Genomic DNA, 13,724 nt, shown 5'->3' on the forward strand with positions numbered 1-13,724 from the left:
GGGAGGGAAGGGAAGAGGAAAGAAGGAAAGAAGAAGGAAACCTTTAGTTTCTGACTTGGACAACTAGACTAATGGAGATGCCAAAAATTAAGAGAGTAAAGAGTTAGGAGGTATAGGTTTAAAAGAGATGAGCAGATTTGAGTTTTGAATTTATAAAGGTTGAGATGACCATTAGACAAGTAAGTGGAGATTACTATCAAGTAGGAGTTTGGTATAAAAATCTGGAGTTCAAGGGGAAAATTATCTTTACTAAAATAGTTCTCAGTTACAAGCATATGAATGGCTTCTGAAACAAAAAGGTTAGATAAGATTCCCATGGGGGTTGTTGAAGATAGAAAAGGTAGAGGCGTGTGAACTGGGCCCTGGGGCATAGCAATGGTAAAGTTTATGATGCTGAGGAAAAGTAAGTAAAGTATTTTCTTTCCAGAAATGTTGTCATAAAGAGATGAAGAAAATTGAGCAAAATATGGAGAGGGAGTTAAGTTTAAGAGATTTTTTAATAAGATAAATTCAACTGATTTTATACTAATGAAAATATTTAGTTAAAATGGATCAAAGTGATGAAACAGGTGAAAGAATTGCTGATGTGATGTCTTCTGGTTTGTGAGAGGGGATGGACTCTAATGCACAAGTAGCAGGGTTTACTTTTACTAGGATCCCATATATATCTTCCATAGAAAACAAAGAAAAGACACAGCACGTGGACTTGAGTGCCTGTAGATGGCTGGGTGTGTGATGGACACGAAGACTGTTTTCTATTTGTTCAGAGAAATAAGAAGCAAGGTAGTCAACTAAGAGTATGAATACAGGGAAGGTCTTAAAATGGATTGAAGTTTATATAAGAGGGACAATATGAAATATTTAGTTAGAAGACTTAATTGTGTTTTTCATCAGAATTATTTTCTTGCCATTGGTATACAAACTGTGTTTTTTTGTGTGGTGTGGTTTTTTTTGTTTTGTTTTTGTTTTTGTGTTTTTAAGAATTGGGTGAAATCAGGATTGAGGTTTTTCAGAAGTTAAAAAAAATTGAGAACAGAGCAAGGAATTTGAAGATGTCAGAATAAAAGGTGTTTAATTGACTGTTGAATTTGTGCTGAATAAGAAAGGATTATAATTAGAACCAAGGAGAGTTAAATATTTGTAGGTCAAATGAATTGAAGTGCTATATATGTCAGTTGCTGCAAAAAATTATTGAACACAGAGAAGCTGGTGGAGTAAGCTAGCTAGAAAGAAATGGCTTGTTGGAGAGTGGAGGTTTTGAAATTGAGTTTAAGGTCGGCTGGAGTTATTGATAAGGCCTAGTTTAACCAGAATATCATCATGTGATTGAGTAATTCTGATGGGATAAGAGAGAAAAAAAATCACTGAATTGAGAGTCTAATTTGCTAGAAGTTTCATTAACATGAATGTTGAAATCACTATGATTTGGAAGAAATGTTGTCAATGAAAAGGACAGCGAGTCAGAAGGTAAAATCTTTAAAACAGATAAAGTGTCCTGAGAACTGGTGGATGACTTTTATAAGTAGGGGTGCTGTGCATTTTAGCCTGATGCCATACATTCAAAAATTGGTATTCTTATGGAGGAGGAAGTAAATGACCATGAGAAATAGGAAAGGTTGTCATTTCCCTTAAGTCTTAAGGGTTAAGACAAAGTAGCAGGAGTAAAGTCAAAAGAAAATTCTCCTTTCTATAAGGATCTCAGGGGAAGATATACCTGAGAATCAATTTCCCACTAGAGAAAGATGATAAAAAAAAAACAAAAAAAACTTTCAGATACATTTCCCAGTATGTAAAGGATGTGGCTTATGACTGAAAATGACTATCAGAGAGACAGAAGAGGGTATTCCAGAGTTAGGAAAAAAATGAAAAATGGAATGTACAGTTAGAAGGTCCAGTGATGACATCATTATCTGAGTAACCTGTTTATATATATATATATATATATATATATATATATATATATATATATATATGTTTTTATTGATTTCAGAGAGAGGAGGGGAGAAGGAGAGATGGATAGAGACATCAATGATGAGAATCACTGATTGGCTGCCTCCTGCAAACTCCTACTGGGGATGGAGCCTATAATCTAGGCATGTGCCCTGACCAGGAATCAAACCATGACCTACTGGTTCATAGTTTGATGTTCAACCACTGACCTATACTGGTCAGGGCAAACCTGGGTTTTTTATTGGTGACCGGCATACATGGATCAAGGAATGAAATAAATGTCCTGATGATTCTAAGGCAAAACAGGGTGATAACTCTGAAGTTGGTTTATGGGAGTTATCCTGTCAAGGGCATACAGAAATCTGTGGTCCCACCTGACTTAGCTGATAGATGAGAAACACTGTAAAAGGCCACGGTGTCTCAGAGAGCACAGATCTGCTCTTGCTTTCTGCCCATGTAGGCTCACTGGCCAGCAGAAGAGTGCACATATTTCAATCCAAAGAGTTAATTCTTTATCCCTTTTATTTCTCCTACTAGAGGCCCATTGCATGACATTTGTGCAGTGGGGGTGCAGGGGGTCCCTCAGCCATGCCTGTGCCCTCCTGCAGTCCAGGACCCCTTGGGGGATGTCCTACTGCCGGCTTAGGCCCACTCCCTGTTCCCTAAGCTGGCAGGCGGACATCCTTCAAGGGGTCCTTAGTGTTGCCTTAGAGGTGGGAGAGGCTCCCGCCACCGCTGCTGTGCTCGCCAGACATGAGCCTGGTTCCTGACTGAGTGGAGCTCCCCCTGTGGGAGTGCACTGACTACCAGGGGCAGCTCCTGCGTTGAACATCTTTCCCCTGGTTGTCAGTGTTCATCATAGTGACCAGTCGATTTGCCATTTGGTGATTTGCATATTAGGGTTTTATTATATAGGATCATACCTGCCTGTATGATTCCCATTCAAATAAAAAACTAGCCTCCATTTCCATTTCATGGAAATGGTAGGTATATGTGGCATTTATGGTAGCAGAAAAAAAAATTTGGCACTATAGACTTTTTTGAGAACCACCATTTGCTATCCTTTTTAGGAAAACAAATATTGCAATTTTGAGAAATATGTATGTGTCTTTTTGTACATCTCCCAGTTAGAGATCTGTGTTCCTTATTTATGAACAATGTTTTAAAAGGGGTGACTAATGATTAGTCATCTATCCGGCCCCCATTCAATTTTGTATATCATGGAACAAAGAAAAAGAGACAGAACTTTTCTAAACAATGTGTAATTTTCAGGAAATATTGTCAAACAAAAATAAATATATGAGCCCTAACTGGTGTGGCTCAGTGGATAAAGAGTCAGTCTATGGATTGAAGGGTCCCAGGTTTGATTCCGGTCAAGGGCATGTACCTTGGTTGCGGGCGCATCCCCAGTAGGGGGTGTGCAAGAGGCAGCTATCGATGTTTCTCTCTCATCGATGTTTCTAACTCTCTATCCCTCTCCCTTCCTCTCTGTAAAATATCAATAAAATATATTTACAAAATAAATTAAATAAATGTATGATACTATTTGGTGCATGCAGCACCATCGTGATATCAATCACAGTCCTACTAGAAAGGGGTCAAGTCTTTGTCTTGTAAACCAACATATGATGCTAGTCATGCTGTCCTCTGTTATGTACTCAGTTTCTGAATCTCTGGCGTGGAACCATCTCTTGACTGATTCACATATCTCCCCTTAATATGGTAAATTGCTTATAAAAATTATTCTTGTTGTTTTGGTTTGTGTATATTGTTTTGTTTGCCCAACAGAAGTTCTTCCTAAATATACAATGTGTTATCAGAGAATCCTCTCTGTGTCTTTATTTTCCTGCCAATGCTAGAGCATTTTATAAAATATTGTATTTAAATCCCATCTATACTTGACTTATTTCATCTGTCTCAGCCTCTCCTTTTTTCTGGGACACTTTCATCAGAAATACACAGATTACCATAAAGTTCCATGATCAGAAAATGTTCTTTTTTTATTTTCTGCTGGAGAGAAACAATAACAGGTGACAATCTAATGGGGTACCCTTTAACAAGAAGGAGGTCCTGAGTTCCCTCAGATCAGATTCACAATGATTTTCTAGTGAACACCCATGTTTGTGAAAGGTAACAGGATGATGTGCTTTCCTCACATCCATGATGATGTCAATGTCAAAATGTGGAAATAGAATTTAACCTGATTCCTTTATCAAAGATTGGGTGCCATCTCTGAAACAGAATCAAGTATCCCTTTCAATGAGATGTCTGTATAGCCTCAAAATATTGGTGAAGTCAGGAATTTTTTTGAGTTTTTACTACATTTTATTATGTCTCTTATTAAAAAAAGAATTATACAGGGATTTTTTTTTTTACTTGCTATGTTTTAGAGGGTGGGATGGTACTGAATTGGAGTTACCCTGGCACACTTTATTATTCATTAGGAATTTACTAAAAGATAAATCTTCCTGTTTCTGCCCTATTTCTACACTGAAAAGAAGTGATCAGTCATCAGTGAGTGTGTTGCCAAAAAGTTTTGTAAAGTCAGGAGCCATTCCAAATGGGAATTAATGGGGAGCAAAAATGATATTTTCATATTCTCAGCATTTATAATGTATGACAATCTGTCTTTAGGTGGGTCTGCAAATCATTTAGGCATGAATGATGTATATGGTATAAAATATGACCTTAACAAGTTGTCTTGTCTTTGCCTTGATGTTTCCATCTTATTTGTGCATGGAATGCTCAGATAAAGGAGGAAGATTATGACTTCGAGAGGAACAGCCATTATGGGTCACTATGTTCCTGGGCCTGATAAGTTTAATCCAAGTTGCCTGGAAGGGAGGAACTCATAAAATACTTTATCTGAAGCAAGTGCAAAAATACTCATAAACTCAAAGGTTAATCACTGCATCAGAAGAGGAGATGAAGGAGACAGGGCAGTTTTATGTTTCTTTTCTGTGCTGCCCTTATTAATCATATGGTGGGTTGCTTTAAAATGTGTGCCTGCACTTTATTTCAAAAGCCAAATGGACAGACAGACATACTGAAAATGAAGTGGGATTGATGATGATATCATTTATTCATCTTTCTTCTACTTACCAGTATTTGCGGGAGATATAATCAAGGTCAGAATGTGCATTTAATTTTAATTTTTAAATCTATTTTACTTTTATGCCGTATCTTCTTACTATTATTTTTTCTTTATTTAAAAATTCAACATTCTACTTTATACTGACCTCCAGGTATTAACTTTATCTTTCAGTGCAAGTGGTGTTATTTTAAGGTAACAGGTGGGTAACTTGGTCACCTGTATAGTGATCCCTTCAGATTTCACCAATACTATAGTGTGGTGTCGATAAGTCAGCAAATAGATTTCATTTCTATTTGTTGATTCATGCTGGTCATCTTTGGACATGTTAAAGCATAAAGGATCTGTGCAAGTGTAAATAAGACAAAGTACATAGGAAATTCCTTTTATATTGTATACTAGAGGACCAGTGCATGAAATCCATGCATTAGGGGAAGGGGCCCTCAACCCAGCCTGCTCCCTCTCCAATCCGGGACTGCTGGTTTAGGCTCAGTTCCGGGGATTGGGCCTAAACTGGCAGTCGGACATCCCTCTCACAATCCAGGACTGCTGGCTCCTAACTGCTCACCTGCCTGCCTGCCTGATTGCCCCTAACTGCCACTCCCTAGCCAGCTTGGTCGCCCCTAACTGGCCCCCTTCCCCACCAGCCTGGTTGCCCCACACAGCCTGCTGTTCAGTCATTTGGTCATCCCTCACTAACACCCCGCTGGCCTTGTCGTCTCACGCAGCCTGCTGTCTGTCATCCGTCTGGTTGTTTCAGTCATGACGGCCCCTAGCTTTTTATATTAGGATATTGATGTGGTAGGATCTATACATAACTAAACAAACTTACTTTATATTGTTCTTTTGTCCAGACCAGGGATTCACAAATTTTGCCTTTAAAAGACAAGGTAATAAATATTTCTGCCATTATAGTGTGAAAGCCACTATTGGCTACATGCAAATGAATGTTCATGGCTGAATCTCAATAAAACTTAATTTAAAAAAATACAAAAACACCAGAGGTACATTTTGGCCATCAGTTTAAATTATTTGTAAGAATTAAATAAAGATTATATTTAGTAACTGTGTCTTTTTACTTAATTTGCTACACAGCATGCATTTAAAAGCTTTCTTTCTTTCTTTCTTTCTTTCTTTCTTTCTTTCTTTCTTTCTTTCTTTTTTCTTTCTTTTCTTTTTTTAGTTCCTTTTAAATAGTTATAAGCCTAGGTGCTTATAGTAACCAGGCAGTTACTTACACATATACAACTGAAAGGATATAATATAATAAAGTGCATTGAGGCTCTTGCTTAAGGAGAAAATGCATGGTCTAATTCTTTTAAAAATATTGCAGCAAGATTTGGCCCAATGGCCACCAGCTTGTAACTCCCATTAGTATTGGTATATAAAATTCACTGTTCCTTTCTTTATCTTTTTAAAATGTAAACTTTTTTTGTATTCCCTTAGTGTACTACAGTGTCTCATGTAATGGAAATCCCACATTTTTCAAAGACAGAGCCTCTTCTACCTGAAATGTCCTATGTCTCTAAATTACAGTCAGAATACCTTTGACATCCCACATTTTGTTATTTATTTATTTAAATTTATTTTATTGTTGAGAGTATTAAAGATGTCCTCCTTTTTCTCCCATTTGCCCCCTTCCACCCATCTCCCACCCCACCCCAGGCCTTTACCTGTCTATTGTCTGTGTCCGTTGGTTATGCATATATGCAAATAATTTCTTTGATTAATCTTTTCTATCTCTCCTTCCCACCTTCCCTTTGAGATCTGCCAATCTGTTTCATACTTCCATATCTGTGGTCCTATTTTGTTCGTCAGTTTATTTTTTTCTTTAGATTTCACATATAAGTGAAGTCATGTGATATTTGTCTTTCTCTGACTGGCTTATTTTGCTTAGCGTAATAATCTCCAGTGCCATCCATGCTGTCTCAAGGGGTAAGATATCCTTCTTTTTCACAGCTGCATAGTTGAAAACTATGTACCAAATTTTGTTATTTAAACTGTCAATATTTGAATTCAGGAATTAACCTATTTTGATATATATTTACATGCAATCTTTATTGAAGGCTCATGGCTTGCTATGTCAAAATCTAGAAAATAATAATAATAATACTAAAATACTTAAATAATGTTTTATATCTCCTAATCTAAACCCACTATCTAAATTTGCACTGTCCAAATAAAGGTAGTCAATAGATGTGGTAGCAAGGGATATTGAAGGTGGATTGTGCTCAAGATACGCAATAGCACTCTTTCTTTATGATCCATTAGGGCCATTTCATGAATTTAGAATTGTTAAAAGCCTTTCATTGCAATTCACTCCCATCTGATGACTTTGAAAACAATAGATCTAATTTGCCATGGCCTGCAATAAAATACATACCTCTTGCCATATCACCTGCTGATAATGCTGCTCAAGCCACATTAGCCTTTTTGCTCTGCAGTCTTTCCCACATTTAAATATTTTTTACTTCCTCTCTCTTCCTTCTGAAAAAAATGTCTCCAATTCTTCTTATGGTAGAATCCTCCCCCTCTTTCAAGTCTTAAGCAAAGTACTTAGAAAGGATACTGATTAGCACTTTAGAAAATATATGCTAGGGATGCATTCATTCAGTTCTCAGATACTACCTGAATGTTACTATGGGTCAGATACTCTGAAAGACTTTAGGGATATGATGGTACACCAGGAATACCAAGTCCCCACCTTCATGGGCCTTACATTCTAACTCATGAAGGTACCTGGGGTTACTCTCTACTGTAAACATATATTCTCCACTCTCTGGCTCTACTGTATGTACACACAGTTTAAGTTTAGCACTTATTGCAATCTGTAGGTATTTTCATTCACTTAATTTTTTTTTGGAACCATAAAATACTATGAACTCCAGGAACTATGTCTCATTCACCATGGAATCTTTGGCATCTATCACTGCACTTGGCACACAGTGAGCATTTTATACTAATGAGCATAATATAAGAATGCAAAAAAAATGTCGATGTCTATTTTCCGTGTGTCCATTTGACTCAAATTTCTAATGGAATTTTTCTCATGTAGAGTGTGCTTATGTTGTTAAATGTAAATACAGATGAAGTGTTTCAAAAGTACATATTAGGGCATATGGCAAACATATAATATGATTTACCATTTTGCAACTACTTATGCAAATGAATCGGCAACCACTAAAAAAAAAATGTCAACAAGTATGATTTTATTATTTTGTTCTGGTTTTCATCAAGTCAATAGACAATTCTTATTTGGAAGTAGTTCAAATTCAATTTGAATATAAATATGTTGAGATAAATTATCTTCCAATGGGTATCAGATTAAACTGAGCATGGTATGTAGCCATTTTGATGATACATTTCTAAATTCGTATCAGTTACTCCAAGACCTTGACAAACACCTTATTTGGACAGTTTGCCTGGATACCATTTTTCACAAAAATAAGAAAATAGGGTATGAAAAAGACAAAAATACTGCTCTCAAAGCTAAATTCAAAAGCTAATTTCATCGTAAGTTTTTTTGTATGGTATATTTTCCATTAACAGATGTGTTTTATTTTTTAACCTTTAAACTTTTACTTCCATAGCATATATATGATTAATAATTATAATATATTGTTCTAGGAGCAAAATGATAACTTTTAAGGTTTGATAAAGGAATTTAGCATCATTTGCAGATGAAGTATGATCCAATTATTTTTATTTTGCTGATATACCAAAGTCTGCAAAGCATAGATCTCATCTATGTTAGTGACCTGAGGTAAAGTTTGACTTACAGTATCTAATAAATAACTTCATTTATATTTTATACCACCACATTGAATAGTTCCAATATTTTTTCCTAGTAAAAATGAGAACCATCCTAAGTGTATTGCTCAATTTTTAAATATATCAATAACATGACACAACCTTACATCAAATGTAAGGTCTATAATCAAAGCTGTTGGTAACAGTTTTGAGGAACTGCTCTTCACCTTCTCCGTGACTGAAAGGTTCAAATTTTGCATTTTGGAGATAACTTTCACAGGAACTAAAATGAGTTGCATAAAATTAAAACAAAGAAAGTTTTCCACCCCATAACTTGCTCCCACTGATCTCTTGAGTATGTACATCTTTGATTTTATGATTTCAGTAAGATAGAAGAATATTCAAAAATTCCAGAGTAATAAAACATATGGGTGTGAAAGAGAACAACATTCCCCCAAAAGCTGGAACAGTCACTCTGAGGTAAGAAATGAATTACTATAATTTGTAAGATAATAAGAAATTAGAAATAAACATATTTGTGGAAATCATTCTTACTTGAATCATTTGTTTAATTCCTTATCCTATATAATAAAAGCATAGTATGCAAATTGTCCCCTCACTGGGAGTTTGTCCAGGAGTTCGACCAGGGGGCGGGGCTGGCTGGGTGAAGGAAGGGAGTACTGGGCTGGCAGCTGGCAGCCTCTAGGGACCCTACCAGTGCACGAATTTCATGCACTGGGCCTCTATGTACATATAAAAATAGATATCAAGGGAAAGTAAAAGAAAAGAGGGGGGGGATGTTTGTCTCACTGGAAATTCTATCCAGTACTGATGGACAAAGAACACAGACTTAGAACCCCTATTACATAAGGCAATGTAAGAAAAATATTTGCAACCTCTTCAAAGGGAATTCTGTGAAATCAGTGACAACACAATGTCTATCAAAGACCAATGTGATGACTATAAATATTATGTCTTTCTGGCAGAAAACCTCAATTTTAGCAAAGTATCCAATGGGCCTTTTAGGTTGGAGAAGGGTTCTTCAGAGAAACAGAACCAGTATAAAAGGAGATTTATTATGAGGAATCAACTCACATTGTTTTGGAAGCTGAGAAGTTCCAAGACCTGCTGTTTGCAAGCTGGAGACCCAGGAAAGTCTGAATCCAAAGGAAAGCCAATGGTGTAAATTCTAGTCCCAGGGCAGGAGAAGATAAGATGAGATGTCTCAACTCAAGTAGTGAGGTAGAAAACAGGGGTGAAATCTTTCTTCTGCCTTTGTTTCTGTTCAAGCCCTCAATGGATTGAGTGATGCCCACCGAATTGGGGTGGGCAGTCTACTTTGCTGAATCCACCAATTCAAACGATAATTTCATCTAGAATTCCCCTCATACACACACACACACACACACACACACACACACACAGGAATAATGTTTACCATTGACACTTGGTAGCCAATGAAGTTGACACATACAATTAACCATCACAGACAATGACCTCGGTACCAGGAGAGCAGCAGCATTGGAGCAGTAGCATTTATCTCCCTTTGGCTCACTTGTATGTTCTGTTTATTGCCCAGAGTGAGCCAGTACTTAAGGTGATATTGTTGGCTTTTATCAATGACTGTCCCATTGACAAGGCACATGGTATCTCCTTTATGAAATTCCCTTTTCTCAAACCTTGAATTATTTCTACTCATTTTTCTACTATGCCTATTTGTCTCAGTGTACATGACTTTGTGATTCTTGAATTTTATAATTTGCTGTGAGAGTAATCAATTTCCCACTGATATTGTATCCTTCCTTTTTTTCTGCATATCTAAGAGTTTGGGGTTTCTGCTTCCATGCTTGTGATTCAGTATAAAAATAATTTCTGACTGTTTTGGATAACAAACATACTTGCTACATGTTATAGCATGAGATTTTTTTTTTACATTGCAGCATTTATAACCAAAGATAGATTTTAGCATCAACATGTTAAAATTGTGTTGATATTATAGTCTGGTTTGTTTTCTCTAAAATGCTGTTAAATCACTGATGCATCTAAAATTTTTTCAGATCATGGACTTTAGGATATAAGACAATACTCTTCTGAATTACTTTAAGGCTTTTTTTCCTGATTTCTTTTTATCCATTTGTACTTACTGAGTCTTACTTTAATATCTTAGATTTTCTTGTTATTTATTTCTTTTTTGTCTGTTTAAACTCAAAACAACTGTTTGAAGCACATAATACAAACAGAAACACACAATTGACCTTCTGTGTTAAGTTAAATTTCAATTTTTTTCTTATTTCTTCCCATACACAATATATATAATGCTTCCTAATTGTACATTCTATGAACAGACACACTGCTAAATGCCCATCCCTGTAAGTTTTCTGAATATGCTCTCTTAGAAATAACAAGAAAATTATTAAGGTCCAATAATGAATGGCTTTTATTTTCACTTGTTTTTACTTGACAACGACTTTGAATTTTCAAGGAAAACTGCTGGATATTGACAGTTGCTTGATCTTGTGTCAAATAGAACCAATTATTCTCCATGGCCTAGTGACAAGTACTTACTTATTTGACTAGGTGCTGTGATAATCTGTCTCGATTTAGGTATTGAATATAAGCCAAATGTCTCCATTAAAGTGGCTTTTAATAACATATTTCTATGATCATAGTGAGTAAAGAAGAGAACATTGAAAACTCCTCAGGGACTCTCAGATTAACTATTATGAACGGACACTAGGTTTTTCTGATTTTGTTCATAAGAAAGATTTAGCTGGGGAACAGAGTAATGGCATGAAGAATATGCAGAGCTGCACAATGAGATGTTTTATGCAACTGAAACTGTGCAATGAATTTCAGTCTCTAGGTGATCATAACAATTAAAAGTAAGGCACATAGTCTTAATTTATATACTCTGCTATGTTATGAAATTTGTTGTATAATTATTTTTTTTCAATGAAAGTGTCAGAGAAATGGAAGAAATACTAACAAATTTATGATGAAATAGAATTTATTATGCTGAATAATGGTAAGTGAATGTTGGCCATTCAATTAAGAGAAAGTTATGTTTTATTTATTAAATATTTATCATCTAGCCCGATCGGTGTTGCTCAGTGGTTGAGCATTGACCTATAACCCAGGAAGGAGTCAAGGTTTGAGTCCAGGTCAGGGCACATGCCCAGGTTGCAGGCTCAATTCCCAGTAGGGGGCGTGCAGGAGGAGGCCAATCAATGATTCTCTCTTATCATTGATGTTTCTATTTCTTTCTCCCTCTTCCTTCCTCTCTGAAATCAATAAAAATATATTTAAAAATATTTTTCATATATAATTCTGAACTAAATCAGTCAAGTAAGATGAAGTATTAAAAAGCAAATTCTTAAGCAAAATCCCCAAATGATTACAAATTCCCACCATCATTAGCTTTCTTTCTGGTTTGTTGCACACTACAGCTTACTATTATCCAGCACACTGCGGGGAAAATCAAGAATATTGTGCTCACATCATTGTTTTTCCTTTGCTCAAGGATTTTGCCCATTCAGTTTACCTTAATTACTCACTTATACTCTTACTGCTGCTATTGTTGTAGCTGTTGTTGGTGGAAGTGGTCCTTCTATAATGGCTCTCATGGTAGGAGTGGCCTGCTGCAAGCCAAGTCCTCAAGGCCAGAATTGAAAGTCCTTCACTATTGACTTTTGGAGAACTTGCAACTCAACTGGAAGGAGTAGACTCAGGAGGATGAGGGGTGTGGGCCTATCAGCTGAGGGTGCTCAGTGTTTCTCTATAGGAATATAGAATGCTGTCTATTATTTAGATATTTTAAAGTGAGAAACTGTTAAGGGGATGTTAAATGAAGATTTTTTTTTTTTAAGAGAGTGAATATCTGAGTGTAAGAGGATCCGCCTGCTCCTTAGTCAGGCACAAGAGGGGTTATAGGGTAAGAAAAATTGAGATTGATTCAAGGTGTTAATAGTTGCGATTTTTGAAATAAAACATTTATTTAATGATTTAAATAAAAAGTCCAAAGCAAATAGGAAATCAAAAAAAGAGCAATTTTCAAAACTTAAAAAATGACTATGTATTGAATAACTGTTAAATTAAACTTACAGATAATAATTGCTTTATGATTTTACTAAAAGTATAAAAAATAGAAAAATTCCTGAGTATTGCAATTAACTGAAAGTGGATCATTTCATTGCATTTGTTCCTTAGTAAGCTGAGGGAAAGTTTGTGTAAAGCATTCAAAATTTAATTTGACACTGAATTCTCTGATATTTTTTTATCTAGTAATTCAATACTAATGTAGATGAAATCATAGTTAAGATTTCATACTATAGTTTTCCTCTTATGATATTAACCTTCTTTTTATTTAAAAATTTTCCAGCTTCATTGAGACATAAATGATCTATAGCTTTGTATAAGTTCAAGGTTTACAAAGTAAATGATTTGATATTTGTATATATTGTGAAATGATTACCACAATAAGGTTAGTTAACTTATCCAGCATTTCACACAGTTATAGTATTTTTTGCTATGGTGAGAATTTTTAAGATCTATTCTCCAAACAATGGTGATATTAACTTTTTATGTCACTCTAGTAGCCCTGCGCATGAATCCGTGCACCAGTAGGTCACTGCTGCCCTCCTGTAGCTCTCCACCTGCTGCCAGACCCTCCTGTAGCTCCCCCTCCCCCTTTCCCCTCCCTCCCTCATAGCTTGCTTCCCTGCCCCCTCCTGTAGCTCTCCACACCCGCTTGTACCTCACTGGCCCACCCTCCTGCTGATCCATGATCTGGTTGTGATGAGCTTGGTTGTTACGCCTCAGGGCGTAACAGTTAATTAGCATATTCCTCACTTATTATATAGGATGTAACCTTGAGTCAGGGAAAAAAATCAACAATATATTTGTTGGGAACTTCTTGGTAATTAAGCACTCCCAG

Source organism: Myotis lucifugus, unplaced genomic scaffold, assembly GCF_000147115.1.
Source record: "Myotis lucifugus unplaced genomic scaffold, Myoluc2.0 scaffold_34, whole genome shotgun sequence".
Classification (NCBI taxonomy): Eukaryota; Metazoa; Chordata; class Mammalia; order Chiroptera; family Vespertilionidae; genus Myotis; species Myotis lucifugus.